A 27,992-nucleotide genomic window follows, 5' to 3' on the forward strand; every position below is an offset into this window, starting at 1 on the left:
CTCAGAGGTCAGATCCAGGGAGAGGACTGGGGTTGGCTAAGTGAACACAGCCTAAAGCGGGCTAGTGCACCACAGCTGGCCTGGAGGGAGTGTGGGAAAATCTCTGGAACTGCCTAAGAGGAAAGACAACATTGTTTTGGGGTGTGCAAGGAGAGGGGATTCAGAGAACCATCTAAAGGAGCTCTAGAGATGGGCGTGATCTGCAGCTATCAGCATGGACACCAGAGATGGGCATGAGACACTAAGGCTGCTGCTGCAGCCACCACGAAGCCTGTGTGCAAGCACAGGTCACTATCCACACCTCTCCTCCTGGGAGTCTGTGCAGCCCGCCACTGCCAGGGTCCCATGACCCAAGGGAAACTTCCCCAGGAGAACAAATAGCATGCCTCAGGCTGTTGCAATGTTTTACTGGCCTCTGCAGCCACAGGCTCGCCCTGCATACCCCTCCCTCGTCCTGGGCATGAGTGAGCCAGAGACCCTAATCAGCTGTTCCTTTAACCCCGTCCTGTCTGGGTGGGGAAGAGATACTGTCAGGTGACCTACATGCAGAGGTGGGACCAACCCAAAGATGAACACCAGGAGCTGTGCAAACAAAGAAGAAAAAGGGAAATTTCTCCCAGCAGCCTCAGAAGCAGTGGATTAAATCTCCACAATCAACTTGATGTACCCTACATCTGTGGAATACCTGAATAGACAGCTAATCAACCCAAAACTGAGGCGGTGGACTTTGGGAGCAAATGTAGACTTGGGGTTTGCTTTATGCATCTAATTTATTCCTGGCTTTATGTTTATCTTAGTTTAGTATTTATTATGATTTGTAGATTTGATTATTGATTTGGTTGCTCTCTTCCTCCTTTTTCTTTTTTATATAGAGGTATATATATTTTTCCTTTTTCTCTATTTGTGAGTGTGTATGTGTATGCTTCTTTGTGTGATTTTGTCTGTATAGCTTTGATTTTACCATTTGTCCTAGGATTCTCTCTGTCTGTTTTTTGGGGTTTCTTTTTTAGTATAGATTTTAGTGCTTGTTATCATTGATGGATAATTTTTTGGTTTGGTGGCTCTCTTCTTTCTTTCTTTTTTTTTATTACTTTTTAATTTTTTAAAATAATTATTTTTTATTTTAATTATTTTGCTTTATTTTATTTATTATTTTTTTCTTTCTTTTTTTATACCTTTTCTTTTGAGCCATGTGGCTGACAGGATCTTGCTACTCCAGCTGGGTGTCAGGCCTGTGCCTCTGAGGTGGGAGAGCTGAGTTAAGGAATTGGTCAACCAGTGACCTCTTGGCTCCACATAATATCAAATGGTGAAAGCTCTCCCAGAGATCTCCATTCGAACGCTAAAAGGCAGCTCTATTCAACAGCCAGCAAGCTACAGTGCTGGACATCTTATGCCAAACAACTAATCAGACAGGAAAACAATGCCACCCATTAGAACAGAGACTGTGTAAATTCATAATAAGGTTACAGACACCCTAAAACACACAACTGGACATGGCCCTGCCCACCAGTAAGACAAGATCCAACCTCATCTACCAGAACATATGCACTAGTCTCCTCTACCAGGAAGCCTACACAACCCACTGAACCAACTTTAGCCACTGGGGGAAGACACCAAAAACTATAAAAACTACGAAAGTGCAGCCTGAAAAATGAAGACCACAAATACAGTAAGTGAAGCAAAATGAGAAGACAGAGAAACACACAGCAGATGAAGTATCAAGCTAAAATCCTACCACAGCAAACAAATGAAGAGTAAATAGGCAGTCTACCTGAAAAAGAATTCAGAATAATGATAGTAAAGATTTTCCAAAATATTGGAAATAGAATGGAGAAAATACAAGAATCGTTTAACAAAGACCTAGAAGAACTAAAGAACAAACAAACAATGATGAACAACACAATAAATGAAATTAAAAATTCTCTAGAAGGAATCAATAGGAGAATAACTAAGGTAGAAGAACGGATAAGTGACCTGGAAGATAAAATAGTGGAAATAACTACTGCAGAGCAGAATAAAGAAAAAAGAAAGAAAAAAATTAAGGACAGTATTAGAGACATCTGGGACAAAATTAAATGCACCAACATTCGAATTATAGAAGCTCCAGTAGAAGAGAAAAACAAAGGAACTGAGAAATTATTTGAAGAGATTATAGTTGAAAACTTCCCTATATGAGAAAGGAAATAATCAAGTCCAGGAAGTGCAGAGAGCCCCATACAGGATAAGTCCAAGAAGAAACATGCCAAGACACATATTAATCAAACTATCAAAAATTAAATACAAAGAAAAAGTATTTAAAACAACAAGGGAAAAACAACAAAATTATACAAGGGATTCCCCATAAGGTTAACAGCTGATCTTTCAGCAGAAACCCTGCAAAGCAGAAGGGAGTGGCAGGACATAATTAAAGTGATGAAAGGGAAAAATCTACCACCAAGATTACTGTATGCAGAAGGATCACATTCAGATTTGACAGAGAAATTAAAACTTTTACAGAGAAGCAAAAGCTATGAGAATTTAGCAATAACAAGACCAGCTTTACAACAAATACTAAAGGAACTTCTCTAGGCAGGAAACACAAGAAAAGGAAAAGACCTACAACTACAAACCCAAAAATATTTGGAAAATGGTAATATGAATATACATATCGAAAATTACCTTAAATGTAAATGGATAAAATGCTCGAACAAAAAGACATAGACTGGCTGAATGGATACAAAAACAAGACCCACTTGTTTTTGTCTTGTATATATGCTGTCTACAAGAGACCCACTTCAGACCTAGGGACACATACAGACTGATAGTGAGAGGATAGGAAAAGATATTGCATGCAAATGGAAATCAAAAGAAAGCTGGTGTAGCAATTCTCATATCAGACAAAATAGACTTTAAAATAAAGACTATTAGAAGAGACAAAGAAGGACACTACATAATGATCAAGGGATCGATCCAAGAAGAAGATATAACAATTGTAAATATTTATGCACCCAACATAGGAGCACCTCAATACATAAGGCAAATACTAACAGCCATAAAAGGGGAAATCGAGAGTAACACAATCATAGCAGGGGATTTTAACACCCCATTTCACCAATGGACAGATCATCCAAAATGAAAATAAATAAGGAAACACAAGCTTTAAATGACACATTAAACAAGATAGACTTAATTGATATTTATAGGACATTCCATACAAAAACAAGAGAATACACTTTCTTCTCAAGTGCTCATGGAACATTCTCCAGGATAGATCATATCTTGCATCACAAATCAAGTCTTGATAAATTTAAGAAAATTTAAATCATATCAAATATGTTTTCTGAACACCAAGCTTGGTGACTAGAAATCAATTAGAGGAAAATATCTGGAAAACATCCAAACACTTGGAGGCTAAACAATACACTACTCATAAGCAAGAAATCACTGAAGAAGTCAAAGAGGAAATCAAAAAATACCTAGAAACAAATAACAATGAAAACATGACAACCCAAAACCTATGGATGCAGCAAAAGCAGTTCTAAGAGGGAAGTTTATAGCAATGCAATCCTACCTCAAGAAACAAGAAACATCTCAAATAAGCAACCTAATCTTACACCTAAAGCAATTGGAGAAAGAAGGACAAAAAACAAAAACAAAAACAAAAACAAAACTCCAAAGTTAGCAGAAGTATAGAAATCATAAAGATCAGATCAGAAATAAATGAAAAAGAAATGAAGGAAACAATAGCAAAGATCAATAAAACTAAAATCTGGTTCTTTGAGAAGATGACCAAAATTAATAAACCATTAGCCAGACTCATCAAGAAAAAAGGGAGAACATTCAAATCAATAGAATTAGAAGGCAGAAATACAAAGGATCATGAGAGATTACTACAAGCAACTATATGCCAATAAAATGAACAACATGGAAGAAATGGACAAATTCTTACAAAAGCACAAATTTCTGAGACTGAACCAGAAAGAAAGAGAAAATAGAAACAGACCAATCACAAGCACTGAAATTGAGATTGCAATTAAAAATATTCCAACAAACAGAAGTCCAGGACCAGATGCCTTCACAGACGAATTCTATCAAACATTTAGAGAAGAACACACACCTATCCTTCTCAAACTCTTTCAAAATATAGGTGAGGAAGGTTCACTGCTAAACTCATTCTACGAGGCTACCATCACCCTGATACCAAAATAAGACAAAGGTGTCACAAAGAAAGAAAAGTACAGGCCAGTATCACTACTGAACATAGATGCAAAAATCCTCAACAATGTACTGGAAAACAGAATCCAACAGCACATTAAAAGGATCATACACCATGATCAAGTGGGGTTTATTCCAGGAATGCAAGGATTTTTCAATATACACAAATCAATCAATGTGATAAATCACATTAACAATTTGAAAAAGAAAAATTGTTTGATCATCTCAATAGATGGAGAAAAAGCATTTGACAAAATTCAACACTGATTTATAAAAAAAAAAAACAAAAACAAAAAACCTCCAGAAAGTAGGCATAGATGGAACTTATCTCAGCACAATTAAGGGCATATATGACAAATCCACAGCCAATATCATTCTCAATGCTGGAAAACTGAAACCATTTCCTCTAAGATCAGCAACAAGCAAGATTTTTCACTCTCACCACTATTATGCAACATAGTTTTGGAAGTTTTAGCCACAGTAGTTAGGGAAGAAAAAGAAACAAAAGAACCCAAATCTGAAAAGAAGAAGTAAAGCTGTCACTGTTTGCAGATGACATGATACTATACCTAGAGAATCCTAAATATGCTACCAGAAAACTACTAGAGCTAATCAATGAATCTGGTAAAGCTGTAAGATATAAAATTAATGCACAGAACTCTCTCGCATTCCTATACACTAATGATAAAAAATCTGAAAGAGATATCAAGGAAACACTCCCATTTACCATTGCAACCCAAAGAATAAAATACCTAGGAATAAACCTACCTAAGTAGACAAAAGACCTGTATGCAGAAAATTATAAAACACTGATGAAAGAAATTAAATATGATACAGACAGATGGAGACATATACCATGTTCTTGGATTGGAAGAATCAACATTGTGAGAATGACTATACTACCCCAAACAATCTACAGATTCAGTGAAATCCCTATCAAACTATCAATAGCATTTTTCACAGAACTAGAACAAAAAATTTTACAATTTTTATGGAAACACAAATGACCCCAAATAGCCAAAGCAACCTTGAGAAAGAAAAATGGAGCTGGAGGAATCAGGCTCCTGGACTTCAGATTCTACTACAAAGCTACCGTAATCAAGACAGTATGGTACTGGCACAAAAACAGAAATACAGGTCAATGGAACAGGATAGAAAGCCCACAGATAAACCCATGCACATATAGTCACCCTATTTTTGTTAAGGATGCAATAATATACAATAGAGAAAAGACAGCCTCTTCAATAAGTGGTGCTGGGAAAACTGGACAGTTACATTAAAAGAATGAAATTAGAACACTCCCTAACACCATACACAAAAAGAAACTTAAAATGGATTAAAGACCTAAATTCAAGGCCAGACACTATAAAACTCTTATGGGAAAACATAGGCAGAGCACTCTATGACATAAATTACAGCAACATTCTTTTTGTCCTACCTCCTAGAGAAATGGAAATAAAAACAAAAATATACAAAGGGACCTAATGAAACTTAAAAGCTTTCAGCAAAGGGAACCATAAACAAGATGAAAAGACAACCCTCAGAATGGGAATAAATATTTGCAAGTGAAGCAATTGACAAAGGATTAACCTCCAAAATTTACAAGCAGCTCATGCAACTTAATATCAAAAAAATAAAGAACCCAACAAAAAATGGACAGAAGACCTAAATATACATTTCTCCAAAGAACATATGCAGATTGCCAACAAACACATGAAGAATGCTTAACATCACTAATCATTAGAGAAATGCAAATCAAAACTACAATGTGGTATCACCTCACACCAGTCAGATTGGCCATTATCAAACAATCTACAAACTATAAATGCTAGAGAGGGTGTGGAGAAAAGGGAACTTTCTTTCACTATTGGTGGGAATGTAAATTGATACAGCCACTATGGAGAACAGTGTGGAGGTTCCTTTGAAAACTAAAAATAAGACTACCATACGACCCAGCAATCTCACTACTGGGCATATACCCTGAGAAAACCATAATTCAAAAAGAGTCATGTACCAAAATGTTCATTGCAGCTCTATTTACAATAGCCAGGACATGGAAGCAACCTAAGTGTCCATCAACAGATGAATGGATAAAGAAGATGTGGCACATATATACAGTGGAATATTATACAGCCATAAAAAGAAACGAAATTGAGTTACTTATAGTGAGGTGAATGAACTCAGAGTCTGTCATACAGAGAGCAGTTAGTCAGAAAGAGAAAAACAAATACCATATGCTGACACATATATATGGAATCTAAAAAAAAAAAAAAGGTTCTGAAGAACCTAGGGTCTGGACAGGAATAAAGTTGTAGACATAGAGAATGGACTTGAGGACACGAGGAGGGGTAAGTGTAAGCTGGGACGAAGTGAGAGAGTGGCATGGGCTTATATATACTACCCAATGTAAAATAGATAGCTAGGGTTAAGAAGCCGCATAGCAGAGGGAGATCAGCTCAATGCTTTGTGACCACCTAGAGGTGTGGGATAGGGAGAGTGAGAGGTAGATGCAAGAGGGAGGAGATATGGGGATATATGTGTATGTATAGCTGATACACTTTTATATAAAGCAGAAACTAACACACCATTGTAAAGAAATTATACTCCAATAAAGATGTGAAGAAAAGCAGACCTAAGCATTCATGTTTAAAATATAACCAAATTGACCTTTCAAAGACATAGGACGTACTTTTTAATAGATAGTGTTAGGACAATGGTCTATCTACTTGGAAAAAAAGAAATATGAATTGTACCTTATATATAAATATATATAATTCTAGTTGCTCTAAAGAGCTAGAAATAAAATATCATACTTAATATTGTATAAAGGAAGGGAGCAAATGTTAAGCCCGTGTTGTCACTGGTTTGAACCCCTTAGAAAATACCAAAACACTTGGTAACACATTGCAAGGAATCTATCTTTCTAACTCAGGGCCTTGCCCCTCTCGGCACCTCAAACCAGTTTCACATTTCAGAATCTGTCTCTTGCAATATTGCTCAGGGTTTTGCACCCCTGGATAAAAGGGTGTAGAGGATATTAAGAATTACAAACTCCAGGTACTGTAGCACTGTTAGAGCTCTCTTTTTCTCTGTCTCTAATGCTGCTTAACCCTTTGTGTCAGCATCATTTTCTCCTGAGGTGGGTGCCCTTCTTTTCATTCCAGCAAATAAGAAGTTCTGGATTTTATTCGTATATTGTAGTGATCCTAGATGATAAAATATTATTTTTCAATGTCTTGAGTATATAAAATGCCTGGAAAGAATGCATATTTCCCTAGTTCAGATCCATTGTTTTACCTTAATTTATCATTGAGATCTGGTACAGGGTAGCTAGATCTACACCTATATATCTATATCTATATATCTATCTGTCTATATAGATATCTATATTGATATGTCTATATCTATGTATATCTCTATGTCTGTATATCTATTCTACATCCATATTTATATATTATATATATGTATATATATATATATATATATATATATATACATATATATAAATTAACTGTAGCCCAAATAATCCTGCATAAATAAAAACATAAAATCTCAGTAAACCAGAACTGTTCATTTAGCCTTCAGGTTTGAGGGCTGTCCATCTTGTCTGGTTTGGTCAGCCTGCTGCATGCATCTCTCACCTTCCTTCCAGCCTCGGCAGGCTCTTTCCATGGTCCTGGCAGAAGCACAAGATGGCAAGAGGAAAGACACAAGGCTTCTCTGGGCTTGGGATTAGATTCAGCACTCTCTCCCTGAAGTCTCACTTTATTGATATAAGCCCTTCACATGGTCAAGCCCAAAGTCAAGGTACAAGGAGGTAAAAAAAACACACTTCTTCAAGATCCCTCTCGCAGATGGACATACACAGATCACATGGCAAACAGTAAGAATCAAGGAGGAGTGAAAAACTGGAGCCAGTAATGCCACCTACCACAGAAAATAATAACTGTCTTCACTGAGATTCAAGTTCACCCCTGTGGGCTTGGGAGTAGAGTCTGTTATCAGAAGACAGAAGGAAGCGGAGCTTATAGAGATAATACTCAGAGGGCCACATTCCAGATCATATGTTTAAACATAAAAAAAAGATTATTACTTTTAAAGACAGGTTTAAGAATATTCATATGAAATATTTAAACAAGAGATGCACTTCATTGTTAACATGTACAGAGGTCCACAGCTGCCTTGTTCTCAAGTTTCATCTTCTTCCTCCTAGAGCTTAGAGTGTACTCTGTGGTATCAGAAATGAGTAAACATCAACCACACAACTTGCTTCAGGCAGAAAGAATACTGAACGTATTACCCAGAAAGTGCCCAAGGGTTCATATATCTATTCAGCTAACTCAAACTGGAAGTCATTTTTCTCACTGAAGGGAGAGTAGTATAAACTCTTCTGCTACAGGGCTTGCAGAGAATACAGATGAACAAGAGAATAGGTGGAAAGCTGTACTATCCCCAAAATGGAAAAAAAGTGACATTCCTCAGTCATTATACTTTCAGCCTTTTTCACTGGGTAGAAGTTCAATCTAACAATACAGTAGAATGAATTTTAATCAACTGTGACCTCATTATTTCTCTGCGTGAAAAAAATGTACTCAATAAATATTTTCTCAACAAAATGCAGAAAGCAATGTAGAGAGAATATTCTTAAAATAGTAATAGTAAAAGCTTAACACAGGGAAATGAACTCAAAACAGAAATGTAAAGGGACAGAATAGTGTGGGAAGAACATACAAGTATCAATAAAAGGAAAAATACAGAGAAATATGTACTACAGTTAATCATCATAAAGGAGCCAGAGTTAACCTAGGATTCTATTGTATAATACTGCCTTTCAAATATATATATTATATATATATAAAGAATATATACATATATATTCTTAAGGAATATCACCTTAAAATGTTTATAGTTCTTATTAGTTTTAAATACACAATTATTTTGTTATATTTTGTGATATCCTATAGGAACTGCTCCATTTGTTATCAATAGATTATTAGATTATAGGTTATTAATAAATGTGTTGTTATTAATAGCCCAGTTGGAAACATAATGCTAGTTAACAGTATAGACTGAACAGCCAGGCAGCCTGGTTTTATGTCACCATTCTACCACTTACCTCTGAGTAGAAGCAGATAAGTTATGTAACTTCTCTGTGGTTTAGTGTCTCCTTTGTAAAATGTGTAGATAATGAGGGTATCTTCGCATAGTATTTCTATGAGTGCAAAACACTTAAGTTGGAGCTTGGAAGGTATCTGATGAATTACAAGAATTAAATTAAGTATAGAAAAAATAATATCATTATTATTAATATGAAGATTTTTATATTGAGAGTGAAACAAGAAAGTCCACCCACCTCTTGCAGGAAAATATGTCTTACATAGCTTATTCTCAAAGAGCTTTGCAATAAATTGTAAAAGGCTCTTAGCGATAATTTCCCACCGTGTGTCTATGAACCTACATATACATGAAGCAAATAGTCAAACTGACATAATCAGGACTCTTCCTCTCTTTCTAGGATCTCATACCATTTTACTTATGCAAATAGCTCAAAATTTTTTAATGATTCAAAATTAAAAATGGTAAAAATGACCTATATTCTTTACATAATGCTTTTTTATTTAAAATGAAAATACAATAGCCTCTTACAGAATGTTTGATGCTTTGTCCCTCTTGCCTGAGTTTTATATAAGATCTAGACTACGCAGCACACTGTGTGTATATCCACGATTTCCATATATAATTATCCTACAAGGCTCTGCTTGATCTGGCCCCACCTACTTTCACAATGTATTTGGAGCTTTGGTCCCCTCATTTGATAAACTCTACCCACCTTGGTATTTCTGTTGCACTCTAACATTTTGGGTTCATTTTTTTCATAGATTTTTGCCCTGCTCCCACTACATGGAATGTTTCTTCTGCTGATACCTGCATGGTTGTTGTCTTCCTGAATTTAGTGTTTAAATTAAATGTATCTTTCTCAGAGGGAATACGCCTCTATTAATCAGTATGTTAGTATGTTTTAGTTGGTATTAGTCAGTTTCTGTTGATGCAGGTAACATTCACTTCAAATCAGATTGCCTTAAATAATTTTTAAAATGTATTTTATATAAAAGCCAATCTGCAGATACAAATAAGTTTCAAAATTGATTGAGTAGCTTAATGATATCAGGGGAAATCTACATTCAATCTTTCTCTCCACTACACCATCAATCAACTAGCTTCTTCCTGACTTGTTTCATTTCTGACTATAGAATAGCTTCAAGTAAAATATTTTCCTGTTCACGTCACTATGTATGAGACAAAGAACTTTTCAACCTTTTACTCACCCATGAAATAAAGTCCTTTCTTTCTATCTAATTGGATAAACTTAGGCCATGTTACCAGCGACCTGCACAGTCAACAGAGGAGTGTGTGTTGATTGACTATGGCTCTGAATGGAATCATCTTCCCTCTGACAAGATTTTGCATGGTGTCAGGAGGTTGGACACATAACGACTGTGGTTATGTTGAGATGGAGTGAGAGAAGAGTGAATATTGGATAGGCAACCAAAAAATATCATCCAATTTATGTTAAACACTCCTAACCATTCACTTTCCATCAGATTCCTATATTTTAGTTTCTTCATACCACTTAGTAATATTTTTATTCACTGACTTATTTTATTTATCCTTTATACCCCTACTAATTGTAAGCCTCTTGACAAAAAGGAAAAAAAATATATAGTATTTTCCCTACTATACTCCTAGATAGCCCTAGAATAGTTTTGGCTCAAATACACAATCAGTGAATAGTGGTGAAATTAATTTATCTATTATTCAATCAGCTAATGAGCAAAGGAATTCTTGGGAAAAAAATAATGGTACAAATGAGAAGGTCGTTATCTTAAATTCCAATTCTTTCTGTGTTAATGTGCATTTATACATGTTTATGTGTCTGCATAAATTAAAGATCCATAATTCTTTCCTTTTCAACATTCCTTTTGTGGCTGTTATGTAAACTTGGCCTGTGTCAGTAACTAATCATGACCTACAAACATTAGTGTTGACTCAAAAATGATTCAATTCTCACAGGAAGTAATTTAAACATCAAGAGAACTGATTACATTAGGAGATTATTTCCAGGATGAATGTGAAACTGTCCCTCATCACAGACATGAATGAAGCCAACTTGCCCACATTGCACGGGGATACCCAGTACACTCTTGTCTTCAATCCATTGAATGAAGAGGAAAGAGTCACCATAGCTCCAAAAATATACTATACATTCTAACCAAAGATATTAAGAATATTTTAGATTCCACCAGGGAAAAATAATAAAACATAAATAGAAATAAATTATGGTATTATTTAATTAATGGGGAAGTTCAATATGCTCTAGAGAAAATTGATTACAATAAATAGAGCATCTTATTCTTACAGTGCATTGTAGTGTATATAAATCAAGGATTTTTCCTCAAAGAAAAACAGTCACTAATTCCTTATAAACTGTACCTACCAGTCTCATTAGACTAATACTTGACTCGGATGCTTCATTATCTTGGCAGGCGCTATGTTACTGGGCTTCTCTGCCCCACACTCCTTCTCTCTGAGACCCTCCTCCTTCGGCTTGCATGACATCCTTGACCTCCTGCTTCTCCTCACAGCATCTAACCTTGACTCTTACGTCTCCCTCATGACGTCTTCTTCTAACAATTACATCCTAACTGTCGAGGGTTCTCAGAACTTTCTCAACATAATTATCTCCAAGCATGACATTCATAAAGTATTTACTTATTTCTCCTAAAAGTACTCATCTTTACATAGTTGACCTCTCGTTCAGTGGCACAGTCATCCAATATGCTACTCTAGCTGGGATACTTGGGTTCACTGCTCACTCATCCTTCTTCCTTTCTTGTCACACCTATTTAATCCCAAATCCCACCCTCTGTGTCTCCAGAGTATATTCAGTTCTGTGCTCTCCGTCACAATCCTACCTCAGATCTAATGAACACTGTCATTTATCCCTACTTTGAGGTTCCTCCACAGTTCTCTACCCAATGTTACTGTTTCCCACACAGCCAACGGACTGAGACTCTCATCTCAAAATCATTTTTTATACTTCTTTCAAAATATATCTCGAACAAGATAGAGTAAAAATTTGAAGTTAACTAATCATGTCAGATTTGTGCTAGGTTTTCCCAATAGTTTCATATTCTTAGGGTATGAAATGTACCAACTCTGGATTGTAGAAGGTGTTCAAAAATAAATGTTCTGCCACATCTCTAGAGAGTAATGATCAATATGGTAGAATTCACTTTACAGAAAAAATAATACATGATGATTTTAATGATAAATTCTTCCTATGCAACTGATTCTTTTGTAATCCTCCTAATGCAATATATTTTTGTCATGCCACTTACCTACGCAAAATTTCAATTTCTTTTTTTTTTTTGCTTCTAATGTCATGTCCAAATGAGTTAATTATTCAAAACACTGCAATTTTGTCCCACCTTATCTTTTGAACCATATCCTCTTCAACTCCCCTATAAAACATCTGGTTTAATAAATGTCTTTTTTGGAAACCCCAAAATACCTTGCACACTCTTGACTTTGCACTTTTGCTCTTCTAATCACTTTTGCATGTCATGTTGTCACCATTCAATTTCACCCTTCAAACCCTGTTTATATTTCCAGGCCTAAGTCAAATCCCACCATTTTCCATGAAGTCATCCCAGAACTGTTTAGTGCCTTGGGCATATATCTCCACTGAACTCTGAGAATTATCACTTGATGTTGTTATTTGTTAACTAATTGCACACTGGTTCATGCAATCTTCCAACTTTTTGTTACAATATTTCAATTTAAATATCATTTTTTGACTATGTCACCATATTTTGTTCCTGATGGTAGACTGTATGTCTTAATTACTTATACACTGCCTTCCATGCTTTATAATGACCTTGAATTTTATTTTGAAGATAAAGATTTAACTCAGTTATCACATTACCGAATCCCTCATGTTCCCATGTTTTATTTATACTCCAGTAACACGAAAGACCAGTTTTGAAATATTGTTAGATTGTTTTCCAAAAGATACATTTAGGGCTTCCCTGGTGGAGCAGTAGTTGAGAGTCCGCCTGCCAATGTGGGGGACACTGGTTTGTGTCCTGGTCTGGGAAGATCCCACGTGCCACGGAGCAGCTGGGCCCGTGAGCCATGGCCGCAGAGCCTGTGCGTCCGGAAGCTGTGCTCTGCAACGGGAGAGGCCACAGCAGTGAGAGGCCCGTGTACCGCAAAAAAAAAAAAAAAAAAAGTAACTTTGTATAGTTGCATGCTAAAATTCAAATGATTTTGTACAATAATGCTCAATTTTCATTTTATTTAATCTTAGTAAATAATTTCAAAATGTTAATGAAATCCTATTAAAGTTATCTACCACCACTTTTGAAATAGTGTAGGGTTCTTTTTGAGACACTGAAACAAAATGCACCAATTTGCTGCATAAAAACTACTTTAAAACTTTTATTTTGGAGGCAAGCAAGATTAACTGATCTGTATGTGACAATAGGATCAGTAAGTGAAATAGACAAAATGAAGTATAAGAAACCCAACTTCCAACTATGTCAAAATATTAGCTGAAATGGCTTCCTCATAACTTAATGAAGCACTAAGGTAAGATGCTCAATAGATTGCAAAACCTTAGATATAATTTTAATTTTCAGAGGTTAGGAATGCACAGAAACTTCATTCTTCATTCGTAATAGTGTTGGATGGTTGGAAAATTGCAGGATGAAAAGAGTAGGCAAACAGCAGTAAAGTATTCTTTTCCATTTTTATGGCTGTAATGAGTTGTAATGGAGGTTTGTCCAGCTTATTAAATATCTCTGTACTTTCCTGTCCACTTTCATCTGGAATACAATAGAATCCTCACACTTGAGCTATATATCTTTTGAAATTAGCAGGAGACACAGCAGTATACTTGATATTCAGACTATCCTGTCAATAAATTCTGTATAGACTATTGTCTAAGTAAATATAGGAACATGGCTGAACAGGAGATATTTAATGAAACTTTTTTTTTCTTTTACATCTTCATTGCAGTATAATTGCCTCACAATAGTGTGCTAGTTTCTGTTTTACAACAAAGTTAATCAGTTATATATATACATATGTTTCCATATCTCTTCCCTCTTGCGTCTCCCTCCCACCAACCCTCCCTATCCCACCCCTCTAGGTGGTCACAAAGCAGTGAGCTGATCTCCCTGTGCTATGTGGCTGCTTTCCACCAGCTATCTATTTTACGTTTGGTAGTGTATATACATCCATGCTACTCTCTCACTTTGTCACAGCTTACCCTTCCCCCTTGCTGTTTCCTCAAGTCCATTCTCTACTAGGTCTGTGTCTTTATTCCTGTCTTACCCCTAGGTTCGTTATGGCATTTTTTTTTTAATTCTATATATATGTGTTAGCATACGGTATTTGTCTTTCTCTTTCTGACTTACTTCACTCTGTATGGCACACTCTAGGTCCATCCACCTCATTACAAATAGCTCAAATTCGTTTCTTTTTATGGCTGAGTAATATTCCATTGTATATATGTGCCACATCTTCTTTATCCATTCATCTGATGATGGACACTTAGGTTGTTTCCATCTCCTGGCTATTGTAAATACAGTTGCAATGAACAATGTGGTACATGACTCTTTTTGAATTATGTTTTTTTCAGGATATATGCCAAGTAGTGGGATTGCTGGGTCATATGGTAGTTCTATTTGTAGTTTTTTAAGGAACCTCCATACTGTTCTCCATAGTGGCTGTACCAATTCACATTCCCACCAGCAGTGAAAGAGTGTTCCCTTTTCTCCACACTCTCTCCAGCATTTATTATTTCTAGATTTTTTTTATGATGGCCATTCTGACTGGTGTGAGATGGTAGCTCATTGTAGTTTTGATTTGCATTTCTCTAATGATTAATGGTGTTGAGCATTCTTTCATGTGTTTGTTAGCAGTCTGTATATATTCTTTGGAGAAATGTCTATTTAGGTCTTCTGCCCATTTTTCGATTGGGTTGTTTTTTTTGTTGTTGTTATTGAGCTGCATTAGCTGCTTGTAAATTTTGGAGATTAATCCTTTGTCAATTGCTTCATTTGCAACTATTTTCTCCCATTCTGAGGGTTGTCTTTTGGTCTTGTTTATGGTTTCCTTTGCTGTGCAAAAGCTTTGAAATTTCATTCGGTCCCATTTGTTTGTTTGTGTTTTTATTTCCATTTCTCTAGGAGGTGGGTCAAAAAGGATCTTGCTGTGATTTATGTCATAGAGTGTTCTGCCTATGTTTTCCTCTAAGAGTTTGATAGTTTCTGGCCTTACATTTAGGTCTTTAATCCATTTTGAGCTTATTTTTGTGTATGGTGTTAAGGAGTGATCTAATCTCATACTTTTACATGTACCTGTCCAGATTTCCCAGCACCACTTATTGAAGAGGCTGTCCTTTCTCCACTGTACATTCCTGCCTCCTTTATCAAAGATAAGGTGACCATATGTGCGTGGGTTTATCTCTGGGCTTTCTATCCTGTTCCACTGATCTACCTTTCTGTTTTTGTGCCAGTACCATACTGTCTTGATTACTCTAGCTTTGTAGTATAGTCTGAAGACAGGGATCCTGAGTCCTCCAGGTCCATTTTTCGTTCTCAAGATTGCTTTGGCTGTTCAGTGTCTTTTGTGTTTTCATACAAATTGTGAAATTTTTGTTCTTGTTCTGTGAAAAATGTCAGTGATAGTTTGATAGGGATTGCATTGAATCTGTAGATTGCTTTGGGTAGTAGAGTCATTTTCACAATGTTGGTTCTTCCAATCCAACAACATGGTATATCTCTCCATCTATTTGTATCATCTTTAATTTCTTTCATCAGTGTCTTGTAATTTTCTGCATAAAAGTCTTTTGTCTCCTTAGGTAGGTTTATTCCTAGATATTTTATTTTTTTATTGCAATGGTAAATGGGAGTGTTTTCTTGATTTCACTTTCACAGTTTTCATCATTAGTGTATAGAAATGCCAGAGATTTCTGTGCATTCATTTTGTATCCTGATACTTTACCAAATTCATTGATTAGCTCTAGTAGCTTTCTAGTAGCATTTTTGGGATTCTCTCTGTATAGTATCATGTCATCTGCAAACAGTGACAACTTTATTTCTTCTTTTCCAAATTGGATTCTTTCTATTTCCTTTTCTTCTCTGATTGCTGTGGCTACAACTTCCAAAACTATGTTGAATAAGAGCGGTGAGAGTGGGCAAACTTGTCTTGTTCCTGATTTTAGTGGGAATGGTTTCAGCTTTTCACCATTGATGACGATGTTGGCTGTGGGTTTGTCACATATGGCCTTTATTACATTGAGGAATGTTCCCTCTATGCCTATTTTCTGTAGGGTGTTTATCATAAATGGGTGTTGAATTTTGTTGAAAGATTTCTCTGCATCTATTGAGATGAGCATATGGATTTTCTCCTTCAATTTGTTAATATGGTGTATCACATTATTTGATTTGCATATATTGAAGAATCCTTGCATTCCTGGAATAAACCCCACTTGATCATGGTGTATGATTGTTTTAATGTGCTGTTGGATTCTGTTAGCTAGTATTTTGTTGAGGATTTTTGCATCTGCATTCATCAGTGGTATTGGTCTCTAATTTTCTTTCTTTGTGGCATCCTTGTCTGGTTTTGGTATCAGGGTGATAGTGGCCTCGGAGATTGAGTTTGGGAGTGTTCTTCTCTCTGCTATATTTTGGAAGAGTTTGAGGAGGATAGGTGGTAGCTGTTCTTTAAATGTTTTATAGAATTTGCCAGCAAAGCCATCTGGTCCTAGACTTTTGTGTGTTGGAAGATTTTTAATCACAGTTTCAATTTCATTGCTTGCGATTAGTCTGTTCATATTTTCTATTTCTTCCTGATTCAGTCTTTGCAGGTTGTGAATTTCTAGGAAGTTGCCCATTTCTTCGAGGTTGTCCATTTTATTGGCATAGAGTTGCTTGTAGTAATCTCTCATGATCTTTTGTATTTCTGTGGGGACAGGTGTTACTTCTCCTTTTTCACTCCTAATTCTATTGATTTGAGTCTTCTCCCTTTTTTTCTTGATGAGTCTGGCTAATGGTTTATCAATTTTATCTTTTTATCTTTATCTTCTTTAAGAACAATATTTTAGTTTTATTGATCTTTGCTATCATTTCCTTCATTTCTTTTTCATTGATTTCTTATCTGATCTTTATGATTTCTTTCCTTTTGCTAAATTTGTGTTTTTTTTTTTGTTCTTCTTTCTCTAATTGCTTTAGGTGCAAGGTTAGGTTGTTTATTTGAAATGTTTTCTGTTTCTTAAGGTAGGATCTTATTGCTATAAACTTTCCTCTTACAACTGCTTTTGCTGCATCCCATAGGTTTTGGGTCATTGTGTCTCCATTGTCATTTGTTTCTAGGTATTTTTTGATTTCCTCTTTGATTTTTTCAGTGATCACTTCGTTATTAAATAGTGTATTGTTTGGTCTCAGTGTGTTTGTATTTTTTACAGATCTTTTCCTGTAATTGATATCTAGTCTCGTAGCGTTGTGGTTGGAAAAGATACTTGATATAATTTCAATTTTCTTAAATTTACTAAGGCTTGATTTCTGATGCAAGATATGATCTATCCTGGAGAATGTTCCATGAGCACTTGAGAAAAATGTGTATTCTGTTGCTTTTGGATGGAATGTCCTATAAATATCAATTAAGTCCATCTTGTTTAATGTATCATTTAAAGCTTGTGTTTCCTTATTTATTTTCATTTTGGATGATCTGTCCATTGATGAAAGTGGGGTGTTAAAGTCCCCTACTATGAATGTGTTGAGGTCGATTTCCCCTTTTATGGCTGTTAGCATTTGCCTTATGTATTGAGGTGTTCCTCTGTTGTGTGCATAAATATTTACAATTGTTATATCTTCTTCTTGGATCGATCCCTTGATCATTATGTAGTGTCCTTCTTTGTCTCTTGTAATAGTCTTTATTTTAAAGTCTATTTTGTCTGATATGAGAATTGCTACTCCAGCTTTCTTTTGGTTTCCATTTGCATGGAATACGTTTTTCCATCCCCTCTCTTTCATTCTGTATGTGTCTCTAGGTCTGAAGTGGGTCTCTTGTAGACAGCATACATACAGGTCTTGTTTGTGTATCCATTCAGCCAGTCTGTGTCTTTTGGTGGAAGCATTTAATCCATTTACATTTAAGGTAATTATCAATATGTATATTCCTATTCCCATTTTCTTAATTGTTTTGGGTTTGTTATTGTAGGTCTTTTCCTTCTCTTGTGTTTCTTGACTAGAGAAGATCCTTTAGCATTTGTTGTGAAGCTGGTTCGGTGGTGCTGAACTGTCCCAGCTTTTGCTTGTCTGTAAGGTATTTTATTTCTCCATCAAATCTGAATGAGATCCTTGCTGGGTAAAGTAATCTTGGATGTAGGCTTTTCTCCTTCATCACTTTAAATATGTCCTCCCAGTCCCTTCTGGCTTGCAGAGTTTCTGCTGAAAGATCAGCTGTTAACCTTATGGGGATTCCTTGTGTGTTATTTGTTGTTTTCCCTTGCTGCTTTTAATATGTTTTCTTTGTATTTAAGTTTTGACAGTTTGATTAATATGTGTCTTGGCATGTTTCTCCTTGGATTTATCCTGTATGGGACTCTCTGTGCTTCCTGGACTTGATTAACTATTTCCTTTCCCATATTAGTGAAGTTTTCAACTATATCTCTTCAAATATTTTCTCAGTCCCTTTCTTTTTCTCTTCTTCTTCTGGAACCCCGATAATTCGAATGTTGCTGTGTTTAATGTTGTCCCAGAGGTCTCTGAGACTGTCCTCAGTTCTTTTCATTCTTTTTTTCTTTATTCTGCTCTGCAGTAGTTATTTTCACTATTTTATCTTCCAGGTCAGTTATCTGTTCTTCTGCCTCAATTATTCTGCTGTTGATCCGTTCTAGAGTATTTTTAATTGCATTTATTGTGTTTTCATCATTGCTTGTTTCATCTTTAGTTCTTCTAAGTCCTTGTTAAATGTTTGTTGCATTTTCTCTATTCTATTTCCAAGATTTTGCATCATCTTTACTATCATTACTCTGAATTCTTTTTCAATTAGACTGCCTATTTCCACTTCATTTGTTAGGTCTGGTGGGTTTTTATTTTGCTCCTTCATCTGCTGTGTGTTTTTCCATCTTCTCATTTTGCTTACTTTACTATGTTTGGGGTCTCATTTTTGCAGCCTGCAAGTTCATATTTCCCATTGTTTTTGGTGTCTGTTCCCAGTGGCTAAAATTGGTTCAGTGTGTTGTGTAGGCTTCCTGGTGGAAGGGACTAGTGCCTGTGTTCTGGTGGATGAGGCTGTATCTTGTCTTTCTGGTGGGCAGATCCACGTCTGGTGGTGTGTTTTGGGGTGTCTATGGACTTATTTTGATTTTAGGCAGCCACTCTGCTAATGGGTGGGGTTGTTTTCCTATCTTGCTAGTTGTTTGGCATAGGTTGTCCAGCATTGTAGCTTGCTGGTCATCTAGTGAAGCTGGTTTCTGGTGTTGAGATGGAGATCTTTGGGAGGTTTTCGCTGTTTGATATTACATGGATCTGGGAGGTGTCTTGTGGACCAGTGTTCTGAAGTTGGCTCTTCCACCTCAGAGGCACAGCACTGACTCCTGGGTGCAGCACCAAGAGCCTTTCATCCACATGGCTCAGAATAAAAGAGAGAAAAAGAAGAAAGAAAGAAAGAACGAAAGAAAGAAAGAAAGAGGATAAAATAAAATAAAGTACGGTAAAATAAAATAAAACTATTAAAAGAAAAAACAATTATTACGAAAAAAATATTTTAATTGAAAAAACAAAACAAAAATGGGTGGATAGAACCCTAGGACAAATGGTGAAAGCAAAGCTGTACAGACAAAATCTCACACAGAAGCATACACATACACACTCACAAAAAGAGGAAAAGGGGGAAAAAATAATAAATCTTGCTCTCAAAGTACACCTCCTCAATTTGGGATTATTTGTTGTCTATTCAGGTGTTCCACAGATGCAGGGTACATCAAGTTGATTGTGAAGATTTAATCCGCTGCTCCTGAGGCTGCTGGGAGAGATTTCCCTTTCTCTTCTTTGTTCGCACAGCTCATGGTGTTCAGCTTTGGATTTGGCCCCGCCTCTGTGTGTAGGTTGCTGGAGGGTGTCTGTTTTTCGCTCAGAGAGGATGGCATTAAAGGAGCAGCTGTTTTGGGGGTTCTGGCTCGCTCAGTCCGGGGGGAGGGAGAGGTGCAGAAGCGGGGTGAGCCTGCGGCGGCAGAGGCCAGCGTGACATTGCACCAGCCTGAGGCATGCTGTGCGTTCTCCCGGGGAAGTTGTCCCTGGATCCCGGGACCCTGGCCGTGTTGGGCTGCACAGGATCCCTGGAATGGGGATGTGGATATGACCTGTGCTCGCACACAGGCTTCTTGGTGGCAGCAGTAGCAGTCTTAGTGACTCATGCCCGTCTCTGTGGTCCGTGCTTTTAGCCGCAGATAGCGTCCATCTCTGGAGTTCCTTTAAGCAGCGCTCTTAACCCCCCTCCTCGTGCACCAGGAAACAAAGAGGGAAGAAAAAGTCTCTTGCCTCTTTGGCAGCTCTAGAGTTTTTTCCGGACTCCCTCCCAGCCAGCCGTGGTGCACTAACCCCCTGCAGGCTGTGTTCACGCCGCCAACCCCAGTTCTCTCCCTGTGCTCTGACCGAAAGCCTGAGTTTCAACTCCCAACCCCGCCCACTCCGGCGGGTGAGCAGACAAGCCTTTCAGGCTGGTGAGTGCCGCTTGGCACCTAACCTCTGTGCAGGAATCTCTCCGCTTTTCCCTCCGCACCCTTGTTGCTGTGCTCTCCTCTGAGGTCCCAAAGCTTACCCCTCCACCACCTGCAGTCTCCGCCTACAAAGGGCTTCTAGTGTGTGGAAACCTTTCCTCCTTCACAGCTCCCTCCCACTGGTGCAGGTCCTGTCCCTGTTCTTTTGTCTCTATTTATTCTGTTTTCTTTTGCCCTACCCAGGTACGTGGGGAGTTTCTTGCCTTGTGGGATGTCTGAGGTCTTCTGCCAGCATTCAGTAGGTGTTCTGTAGGAGTTGTTCCATGTGTAGATGTATTTCTGATGTATCTGTGGGGGGGAAGGCGATCTCCGCGTCTTACTCTTCTGCCATCTTCCCAATCCTCCTTAATGAAACTTTTTGACACACAATTCTTTTTTATTAAGTGAATACAAAGAGGCACAGACATATACTATTATAGTGTAATTAATAAAGTTTTCAATTCTTAAAATGATTTTTCTAGATTATTTTCAGGACAATCAGACATTTTCCTTTTAAAAGTATATATAAACATTATAAATCAAACAGCACCATATTTCTTAGATTTGTGGGTCACTAATATTTTTTAACCTTTTTTTTTTTGACCATTCATAGAGACTTAAAATTAGGAAAAATCTTGAAACAACTATTTTAAGAAAAAATATTTGAATACATTTCCAGGGTCATTCAGGCATTCTGATGGAACCATAAGAAAAGAACATCAAAACTGATGTAGGCAAGGAAAAAAAAGACTTCTTCTTACCTCCTGGGTTCTGTGGCTGAACTAACATGGTAGATGGACTACTGGTTACAATATGATGGATTAATAGGAGAACACTGTACACATTTCATTTAATAAATCTGCCATATACATAAGAGTCACCACAGGAAAATAAAGACTGAAAAGAGAGTAAGTCAAGTGCCCATGTGCCAGGTTGAACAAAGAGGCAATTGTGGAAAAGTAACTAAAAGATGCAGGGAAATCTCAGGAAGATGGGACTCACTCTCACAAAGTCCATTTGTACAGGTTTCTCTTGCTCTGCACCCCCTTCTCTGATGATAAAAAATATTTCTTTCCTCCTGGTATAGAGATGGCATCTTTCACATGGGAGTCTCATCTCCTGCATTCAGGGAGACCAGGGGAGGTCACAGTGCCTTTTTTACACCTGTTGTTTTTCAAGTGCCTGTATCTCAAGATAATCAATACACCAAAGTGGCATATTTGGGGTTGGTCAGTCCTGAATGCCTTCACTGAACAGAGACTAAACCCAAAGGTAAAATTTCTTTACAAAGAAAGTTGAAAATTAGTCATCTAAGCCTGCTGTCTCTCAAATAAGTTGACAGTAGAATTTTAAAATTATTTCCATATTTGGGAAGAAATAGTCTTTTGAACTGAAAAAATACCATCTTCACAAAAAGTTACATATTTTCAGGATGGATTGGCAGTTTGGATGTTCACAATTTATTTTTCAGCATTGTCTAAAATTGCTAAATAATTTTGTAAACAGTTTCACTATGTGAAGCTGCTTATTTGTTTTGTTCCTTCTTTCCCAATTTTTTTTAAGAGCACAACCCATAATCAGGTCATAGGTAGACCTATAAAGAAGACATTTCTCTAGAAAAGTTACTCGTATATTTTTTTGTAACGAAAATACAGCTGAATATCAATTTTATCCTTCACAAAGACTGAGAATGCATCTGGCTTTAACAAAAAAACAGTACATACTAGTGATCTCAGAGATAAACAACAAAGTAGGGTTGATACAGAAAGAGGTAAGCAAAGAATTAACCAACACACATTTGTAGCAGTGAAACAGTGATACTTCACATGGAGTATCTACTCTCATGTTCCTGGACTTTTATTCATTTGCTACATTATTTTTTTTTCAGAAAAAATAGATTCATATATTTGAAACTTTTATTAACCCACTATAAAACTTCTCAAATTTAAAGTGGAATGTTGTCTAAAGAAAAGAATTGTATCTAATCTGTGAGAATCTGTAGGAAATTTTTTAAAGTTACTTTCTTTTTTCAATTGTAATTTTCAAATTGCTTCTGTCACATGGTTCCTTGAGTGTCTTTAATAAAGAAAACAATTCCAACTACAGATCTACTACTAAAAAGAAAAAGAAAAAGGAAAAAAAAAAAAGACTCTCAGACTCAAAACTGAAAGTGACAAGGACATAGAGAGGAAAACTATAGTGTTGCTTTTGAAAGTCAAACTTTCATCAAAGATAAAAATGTATGATTCATGAACACATAATTAAATGATTTGTAAAAGAGGGATCCCAATTCTCAGGAGATAAAATAAGCTCACATTTAGGATCTAAACAAGAGGTGAGTGATCTTTTCTCTGAAAGGGAAGATAGGAAATATTCTCGGCTATATGGACCCTATTGTCTCAGTTCCATTATCAAATTTTGTGGTTGTGACAGGGAAGACACCACAGGACAGGTGTTAACGATGGCAGCCTGCAGGTCATAGCTTGACAATTCTGGATTTAGACAAACAGAACTCAGACTAAACATGGGGAATAACCACTCTCTTGTCAGAGAGATCCATGGACAGGATACTTAAAGCCCTGAGCAGAGGCCCTGTTTCAGAGTAGAGAGTCTTAAAACAGACCAGCAGGAAAATATTACGAGGCCCTGGAAGTGCCCTTCAAACTCAACACTTATAATTTCCCCCACAAACCAGCAGAAAAATCCATTGACTAAGTCAACCTAGATGTATAACATTCTCCACAAGAACAGAGAACACTACCTTGCCACATTTGTTGTAATGTCTAAACAGACCAAGTTAGGGATGGTTATTTATAGGATTAAAAGACTCAGTTCAAGTGCTTTAAATTGGGTCTTCTGAGGTGGGGAACTTTTTAAAATTGAACTTTTTTTTACACAATATTATAGTATCAGTAGACAAAGTGGGGTAAGAATTTTGAGATAAGTTTTGATACAGCTCTTGTCATGATAAGTGAGCTGTTTCTCCAGGTGTGAAAAATTTGTGACAGCTGTTTGCTCAGATGAGAAAACTGTTTACTCTGACACTTTTGTTGCAACAATTTTCTGCAGCAAACTGTGAAGTTATTTATTGGTTTTCAGTCTCAAATATTTGTTCCAAGAAATCCTCACCCAGGAAGTTAAGTTATATTGACACCAGGGCTTCTATTTCTGAGGTAGGAAGAGGTAGGAGCACTTTCCAGAATAGAAAGGCACTAACCACGTGATGTAGATATTCACCCTACGGTAGTTTTATTTCCTTCTTACATTTCTTTCTCCCAACTAGTCAGTGGCCTCTGTAGGAAAAGAAATGTGAATATTTTCAGATCTCTAAAAATTATGGCTGTTTATTTTAAGATACTTTTATTTGACAGAAAAAAAAAAGGATAAGTAAGAGGTAGATATAATGAATTCTGTGATATGCGACACACATCTCTGTTCTGGAATGGAGATGTTATTCTACCACCTATTGAGTGTGGCTAACTGACAACTCATGGCTACAAGCCTCAGCTGAAGTAAACTACTTTTCTCAAGGTTGTTTTCTTTCTGTGGGAAGCTCCCTGCAATGATCCACCACACAGAAGTATAAAGGCCTTCCTCCCAACTCAGTACAACTCTCACGTGCCATCTTCATTCCAGAAATCCCTATGGGGTCAGCGGAAACATTTATTGGGAATGCACTCGTTCAACTTTTCCATGCATCCAACCTTCCTTCCTTCTATTCTCTTCCAAGGATGTCAATTCCAAGAGGACTGCCCCATAAATGTCCTTCACAGGTAATACCCCATATCCTTCTTCCTGTGGAATCCTACTTGAATGTATGGGGGACAGGAATGGTCAAAATGCAATTTTAAGAAGGAATTTTGGAGTCAAAACACTTGCTGCTCTGACAACAATGAGACACTTGTCATTGGAGGTAGTTGAAGCATAAATAGTACCTGACAAAAGGTGGCTATGTAACTTATAAAACCTTCAGTGGTGGTAAATCAATACAGTATATTGTGGAGGGAACACTGACACAAAGTGTGAAATCTTAGATGAGAAGTATAATAGAAGAGAAATCATGGCTGCAAAGACAGTGGAATTGGGTGGCCCTTATTATGTTTGCATTGTATTGTTAATACAATCTGTAAAAATAATAAAAAAGCTGAAAATAATTACTGATTAAAAAAGAGTCCAATTAACTTCAAATTCAGGATTTTTTCTTTTCAAACTCATTTCATAGCTGAAGTCGCAGGACAACAAAAAACAAACTAGCTAAAAGGATATATGATTTCTCTTAGGAAAGAGAAGATGTAAGTACTTTCTCACCTGGGGTAGAAACAAGTGGACATCAGTAAGAAGAATTTCAATAGAATAGTTGAAAAATTGGTAAAGGCTGAATGTGGCTTTTAAATATTTATACATGGACAGTATAATTCTGTGACCTGGGACTACGGAAATTGAGGAAGTCTATTTGAAGGCTATTTCTCCATAAATTCTACTGAGCACTGTCAGAAAATATCAGAAAGATCCCTAAGATTGTTCACTAAGGTGCAATCCTAGAGTGTGGGAATAGTAGCTGTACAGAAAATGCAAGGAATTTCACCCAGACTTTTCCCCCCACCTCCACTGTGAAACAAAGCTTTAATCTGTGGGTTTAAGGACACAAAGCATTGCTGCCATTTGGGCACTGGTTAAAAACTCATTGCATCTGGTAGAAGGAGAAAGGTGGAAAGAAAGTTCCTCCTAAGGGAAGGACTGGAATACAAATCAACCCACAACTACAGTCACTGGAGGGTGAGGGAAAATGAGGGTACATTCTTGTGACCCCAAAACACAGTGCATACCTAAGGGTAAGGTTTAATTAGAAAAACAGAGAATTAACTCCTCCAACTGTCCTCCTCACTGTCAAGCTAGCAAACTTGGAATAACAAACCATAGCAGATGACTCCTGGAAGGACAGGAAAGGAATGAGAGAATGCCAGCAACTTTCTGTGAGGCACAGCACAAAGGGAAAAGTGAAATTTCACATTTCAACTCGATCGCTCTGAAAAATCAATCTGCACTAGATATATCTGTAGGAATCTGAAGCCAGGAGTTCATTGAGTGTAGCCATAGCAACTAAAAAAAAAAAAAAGAGAGAGAGAGAGAGAGCAAAAATTCAAATTCAACCATACTCTGATTATGTTAACTTAATATCCTGCATTAAAGGCTCAGTAGAAGAAAAGGAGTGCACGTTTCCAGGTATAACCTCTACCTCGGTCTCTACTGACCTACACAAGATGTCTGGCTTTAACAACAACAACAAAGACACATAATGAATGGCAAGAAAAAGGTCATTCAGTGATACAAAGCAATCCTCAGAACCACACACAGGCATGACACTGTCTAACAGGATTTAAAATACCTATAATTAATATGTTAATGATGCTAATGTAAAAGGTGTCAGATCAGATAGGAAGTTTTTTAAAAGATGAAAACTAAAAGAAAAATCAAATGAAGATAGCATAATTTATTTTTAAATATGAAACAAATGTTTTTTTACAGGAACTTTGGTAAACTCATCATATCCAAGGAAAGAATCAGTGAACTTGAAGATGACACATTAAAAATTATCCTGAAACAAATTTTATCATGAAACACAGTGAGGAAAAAGGAGGAAGAGGAAAAACTGCAAAAAAATCAAGAGGAGCTATGAATCAACATCAAATATTGTAACATACATGTATTTGAATCCCAGAAAGATAATAAAAAGTATTTTGAGATATACTGGTAGAGGATTTTCCAAAATTAATGACAAAGAGCAAGCCATAGACTCAAAAATCTCAGAGAAAACTAAGCAGGAAAAATGTCTCCCTGGAGGGGAAAAAATCACCTAGATATATCATATTCAAATCCTACAAGCTAAAGATAAAGAAAATTCTTGAAGGAAGCCAGAGAAAAGAGACATTATACATAGAGGAAAAAATAAGAAATTAGAAGACTTCTAGAGTGAAACTACCTAAGTTACAAGACAATGATATCAATAAATTGGTGAAAGGGAAAAAAAGAAATAAACTATCAAGTCACAACCCAGAATTCTATCACCATCAAGACACAAATAGGCTGAAAATAAAGGATGAAAGAAAACATATTCTGTAAGAATAAAACATAAAATAGCTGAAATGGTTGTTAATTCCATTAAAATGGGTCTTAAAATATGTTGCTAGAGACAAAGAAAAAATATCTCATAATGATACAAGTGTTCATTATTATGAAGATATGCAATTGTAAATATACATACAAGTAAAATCAAAGTTCAAAAATATAGGAAGCAAATACCAAAAGAATTTAAGGGAGAAATAGGCAAATCAATAGTAATGGTTGGGGACTTCAGTGATGGATAAATTTACTAGACCGAAAATCAGCAAAGGTATAGAATCCCTGAACAATAAGAATAAATGAAAGTGTGAAGCAACCCTAGCCTGGGAAGGACATGGTAACCAATGCCTTAGGACCCTCAGGGATAAGATGTTGGTCATGAGATAAAATAAACCCCAGAAGGTAAGGGGGATTAAAAATGGACAGCAGAGGATGGAGATGACTGTCTTGTTGTGGTCCTGAAATTAGCTGCAGAAGCAAGGGCTCACATTTATTCCATTAACCTTCATTCTCTAAGTATCTCAGCAAGAAAGGTCCATTGGAAGACATTTAAGCCCTATTTACAAATTGTTATGCTGGAGAAACTTGCCTTGACCCACATTATTAATGCTTCCAGTGGCAGCCTCACTCAGAGACTGATCAATTTGAAGGGCAAGTCTGAGGGGCCATCACACTGCAGAGCACCTAATGTGTCCTTTTTGTTGGGAAGGCAAATCACCTCCCTTTACCCAGTTTTTATTTTCCTCCCTTCCACGGGTGTCAATCTCCAGAGAACTCACCAATAAATATCCTTCAGGCTAATCTCTGTCTCAGAATCTGTTTTCTAGCACCTGGGAACCCAACT

This window comes from Phocoena sinus, chromosome 12 (genome assembly GCF_008692025.1).
Source record: "Phocoena sinus isolate mPhoSin1 chromosome 12, mPhoSin1.pri, whole genome shotgun sequence".
NCBI classification, from domain to species: Eukaryota; Metazoa; Chordata; class Mammalia; order Artiodactyla; family Phocoenidae; genus Phocoena; species Phocoena sinus.